Source organism: Chrysochloris asiatica, unplaced genomic scaffold, assembly GCF_000296735.1.
Source record: "Chrysochloris asiatica unplaced genomic scaffold, ChrAsi1.0 scaffold00426, whole genome shotgun sequence".
Classification (NCBI taxonomy): domain Eukaryota; kingdom Metazoa; phylum Chordata; class Mammalia; order Afrosoricida; family Chrysochloridae; genus Chrysochloris; species Chrysochloris asiatica.
In genome coordinates, this window is record NW_006408944.1 from 19,314 (window position 1) to 25,187 (window position 5,874).

Consider the following 5,874-nt stretch of genomic DNA (forward strand, 5'->3'; position numbering starts at 1 on the left):
ATCAACTCAACAGCACATACAAACAACATGGTCATCTCAGAATTCATTAGTGTTGGAGGTGTTCGCTCCAGAACATATATAGAGAGGCAAGAAGATATTTGCTTCAGTGTTGTGGGTTCTTCCACTTTCTCAACATCCTTTTTTTTTTTTTTGATAACGCTATCTTAATAATCAGAATTTACTTGTATTTTCCTGGGTGTTTCATCTAGAGGAGGACTAAGTGCTGTGAAAATAAAGAAGAGCAAACAGAATGTTGCAAAGTGTTGTAGTTTTTAGATACAAACTTTTTTTTCAGATGATTTATAATGCTTTTGTGCTAACAAAGGAATATAAAGAAAACTGAATTTTCTTTTTGAAAATATAATCGCAATTCACTTAAGAATTCAAGAAAAAAATTTTACTTTTTTTTGGCAAGCAACCTTTTGAGAACTGGAACATATTTTAGAACTCAAGCCATTCAAATACCCTGGTTATAGTAATAAACTGTGCTTGTTTAATTATATACCTATTCAGCTATTTTAGAAAGTATACTTCTTTGACAACTGGAAAAAATAAAAAATTAGGCATCATTAACCTTGAGTGCCTGAGGGCATATGCTATTTATGCTCAGTATAAAATAACTGAGCCCAAGTCTAGACACTGTTGTTGTTATTTGTCGTGGAGTCGGTTCCGACTCATAGCGACCCTGCACAGGGTTTCCGAGGCTGTAAATCTTTACAGGAACAGAACGCCTCATCTTTCTCCTACAGAAGAGCTGGTAGTCTAGAACTGCTGACCTTGAGGTTTGCCCAATTCATAGCCACTACGCTACAGTAGGGAACAATTATAGAGCAAGCTGTTTATTTTCCACGTCCGATGACACCTTTTAGGAAAGCATTGATTTCTTATCTAAAAAACAAGCAAAGCCCTCTCTAGATTTTCTTTTGTCACTAAGTTTTATATTTTATCTTCCTTCTCTTCATTTTCTCTACCTGTTCACCTCTATTTGCTAGTGAATGATTTAAAATCAGGAATGGTGTGTTCCTGATTTGTAGTCTTTCACAATATTTATTCAACTGTATTCAGAGCAAATAATATGAGATGCTTGATTATATAAAGAAGGGTTGACATCAGGATTGCAGGAAGACTCATTAACAGTCTACAATATGCAGATGATATAACCTTGCCTTGCTGAAGATGTTGTTGTTGTTGTTGTTAAGTGCCATTGAGTCGGGTCCGACCCATAGCAACCCTGTACAGGGTTTCCGAGGGTGTAAATATTTACGGGAGTAGAAAGCCTCATCTTTCTCCCGCGGAGCGGCTGGTAGTTTCGAACCGCTGACCTTAAGGTTCACAGCCCGATTCGTAACCACTACGCTACCAGATGAAGAGGACTTAATATACTTACTGATGAGGATCAAATACCACAGCCTTCAGTATGGATTGCATCTCAATGTAAATAAAACAAAAATCCTCACCACTGGACCAATAAACAACATTCTAGTCAATATACAAAAGATTGAAATTGTCAAGGACTTCATTCTTCTTGGATCAACCATCAGCACTCATGGAAGCAACAGTCAGGAAACCAAACAACGTATTGCATTAGGCAAAATTGCTTCACAAGACCTTTTGAAAATGTTGAAGAACAAAAATGTCAGCTTGAGGGCTAAGGTGTGTCTGTCTCAAGCTATGGTATTTTCAATAACCTCATATGCATGAGAAAGCTGAACAGTGAAAACACAAGACCATAGAAGAATTGAGACATTTGAGTTAGTGTGTTGGAGGAGAATATTGAAAGTACCATGGACTGCCAAAAGAACAAACAGAGCTGTGTTGGAAGAAGTGCAGTCAGAGTGCTCCTTGGAGGCTAGCATGGCCAAACTTTGTCTCTCATACTTCAGACATATTGTTAAGAGGGACCTATCACTGGAGAAAGATATCATATTTGGTAAGGTGGAGAGTCAGAGAAAAAAAGGAAGACTCCCAGAGAGATAGGTTGGCAAAGTGACAGCATCAATGGGCTCAAGCATGGCAACAATTGTGAAGTTGGCCCAGGACTGGGCAGTGTTTTATACTGTTATGCATAGGGTCCCTATGAGTTGGTACCAACTCAGTGATACCTAACAGCAACAACAACATTCACAATAGCAAAAAGATGAAAAAATCCCAAATGCCCATCAAAGGAAGAATGGATAAACCAACTTTTTTACATACACACAATGGAATACCTTGAAGAATAATGATAAAGCTGCAAAACACTACATAAAATGGATGAAGCTTGAGGACATTATGCTGAGTGAAATTAGTTACAAAAAGACAAATTTTGCATAAGACCATTATTGTAAAAGCATAAGAAAAGTTTTCCCTACTAAGAGAAAAATTATTTGATGGTTCCAGGGGGGTGTGCAAGGGAGGAGAAAGTAATGAGCAGGTTAGGGAATAGACATATGATAGCTTTGGTGATGGGGACAGCAATATACAAGGAAGGAGAAGGCAATATGCAAGAAGGGGGAGGAATTGAAGAACAAGGAAGCTAGGGGAAGACCTAGGGAGACAAAAAAATAGTGAATGTATATTGAAATTCAGAACAACAGAATTCTGTGATACAGGCATGGAGGCATAGTATGAATGGGTAAAAGATGGGTAAATAATGTTAAAGTGTTTTCCTGTATTATGGATATTGGTTTCCCTTGCCTACTACTTAAAATAGACATTTATGTGGAATGGAAATGAATATTGGAAATGAGATTAAAAATTTTGTAAGCCTGTCTTCAGACTGTAGCTGGTTGGATTAGTTAAAAGGGATACTAGAATTTCCCACTGAAATGGGCTTTTTGTAAACCCTTTGTAGAGTATGGGCCCTTAAGTGGAATCCTGAGCTTCACCCAGAACCTTCTGACGTGGAATATTCCCACTTGGAAGGACATGCAGACCAACCTGGAGCAGCTAGAGAAACAGAAGATACTTCCTGAAAGAAAGACCCACAGGAAACCACCCCCCACCAAAAAACAAAACAAAACAAAACAAAAACAAGAAAATGGGTCACCTGGGAGCAATCAAGGAAGGAAACTCAGCCCATCAATAAATACCCTTCCAAGACTGAAACTCAAAGGAAATGCATGAGCAAGCTGGTAAACTGACTGATGATCACCTTGGTCTACTTGTGAGTGGAAGTGGGGAAAACTGAGTATGACCATGTTCCATCAACCTTGAGATGAGAACGAGAAGAGGAAGGGCTGATTAAGGACTCTTGAGTCCATGGACACTGACCAGGCCACTGGGGACTATAGCTGAAAGTGAAGTGGCCAGCTGATCTGAAGTGGCAGGAGGTGTACAAGAACTCCCAAACTGGCATATAATGCCCATTTGACCTAGCTTGGATGTCTTACTGATCAGAACTCAACTAGAGGAAGATGAAGAAGTTTGATACAGGAAGTAAGTGTAAGTTGCTACAATTTGATGAGCTTGACCTTTGCTTATGGATGTAGTTACTCAAAATTCCAACTGAAAGGGAAGGAGTCTTCATACCAATGATCAAGCCTCAGTACACAGTGTTAATAGGGACAGGCAACTTAGACACTGGGTACCAAAAATGCTGGCTATAATGGCATGAAGTGATTAACTAACAAGTTTTCAAGAGTGCCATTAGTTTCAGAATTAGGGATGTAAGCTAGAATCTCCACTGAATAGTTTTCCTATATTCTAGATGGGTCTGGAGAAAAGGATTGGGGGAGGATGGGGATAGAATTCTTCTGATTCAATAGTAATTGTTGTTAAGACTAATTGCAATTGCTACAACTATAAATGTAGAATAGGGGCTTTAGTTAATCTTTCATCCCAGGAATAGAGGACCCTACGCCCATCAAGAGGGAAAGACGTGAGCAGAGCGTGGGATCCTAACCAGAGAAGCTGAGGCAATGACATGGAGAGATAGAGCAGCTGAGGACTCTAGATCCATGCAATGAGAAAGGCTGTGTGCTGGAGTGCAGGTGACTGGCTTGTAAAATGTGCCCTTTGGTTATTTAAATGAATATATATTTTCAGTGTAGTTTGTACACATCCAAAAAAAAAAAGATGGAATAGAGGTAAATACAGTGAACCAATGGTGCATTAACTGGATTGTAATCATTCAATGTTCAATGAAACAAAAATATGATTGTTTGGATGCAAAAGTGATGATCTGCCCTGTAAACTATCACTCAATTAATTCACAATGAAAGTTTTTGTTTTTATTTGCTTAAAAAAAAAGAGTTAGTCAATCTGTCTCAGGCAATATAAGTGAATTTAAATTGCTTCTTCAATTCCAGTAACATCACAGATTGAATTAAATATTAAATGCAGTGAGAAAGAAAAAAAAATTGGAAACTTACAAGAAATGGCTTAAAATGGAACATTCAAGAGCAAAAATGGAACCCAGAGCTGTGTGGACCAAAAATTATATATCCAGTGAAATTACCTTCTGAAAAGGAGAATAATAATGACTTCTATATAGTTGGAGCCCTGGTGTGGCAGTTTAGAACAAACACTGGACTGCTAACAGCAAGATTGGTGGTTCAAACCCACCAGCCACTCCTTAAAGACCTTGTAGAAACTTGATGTCACTGAACACCAGCAGTAACAATATAACTCAAAAAGAGGGTTTGACTACAAATATGTTCAATAAATGTTATTGTAAAGATGTACTTCATGAAGCGTGAAAATGCTATAAAATTAGTTTGTAATGCAATAAACGATGTGAACAAGATAAATTTGGACTCAAAAACAAATACTGAATATTTTAATATCTAACCTGCTTCATTAAAAAGAAAATGACAAATATTTCTTCCTGTTATTACTACTAGGTCCACACGTCAACAACAAAGAACAAGAATGTGATTATATAATTAAATCATGGTTTGAGGGTTTTATTATTTTGGTAACAGAAGCTATAAAATTTCTATGAATTTATCAAACACAAATATTTACAAGACCCATAAGGAGAAAATTATAAAATTGTCTCATGAATGGTATAAGGAAAGACAAATACATTCAGTTTTGCTATGCTCTTGAGAAAGCATGGTTTTATACTATGTTTAGTTTAGTTTTTTTTAGGTGTGTGGTGGTGGTGGTGGTTGTGTGCTGTGGAGTCGGTTCCGACTCACAGCAACTCTGTACACGGTTTCTGAGGCTGTAAATCTTTATGGGAGCAGAAAGCCTTATCTTTCTCCTGCAGAATAGCTGGTAGTTTCGAACTGCCAACCTTGATGTTAGCAGCTGGATGCGTAACCATTACGCTAATAGTCCAGCACTTATCTTACCATACCAAACCCAGTCTCCGAGGTTGCCATGAGTAAAAGCCAAATCAAACATGTTGTTGTCAGTTGCTATTGATTTAGTATTGATTTTTTGAGGTTGCCATGAGTCAAAGCCAAACCAATGAGAACTAACAACATGTTTATACTGCTATCTGCCCCACAGCAGTTTCTGTTTAAGTTTCTAACTGCCAAGGTCTGTAATGTACGGCAGTCCTTGCTCAAGAATTCATGGGATTTCTCTGCATAGAATTCTGGAGATTGCCCCAGAACATCACCCTCCTCTGCTATTCTCTTACCTGCAGAATACAGCAGTTTAAGCAAATTTCACACAAAGATATACTGATTATAATATAATTAAATGACATAAAAATTAAAAAGGAACAAAATTGATAGGTTTTAATGAAAAATTAAATTCAAAATAAAGAAGTTATGATGAGTATTGCAAATACTTGAAAATTAGTTAAATTGTCAACAACAAAATTTGAGTATTTTAGTTAAAGCTTCTATTATAAACCACTTAAATCTTATTTGTTGCTATTGTTGTTAGGTGCCTTCAAGTTGGCACCAATTCCTTAGGCACAACAGAATGAAATATTAC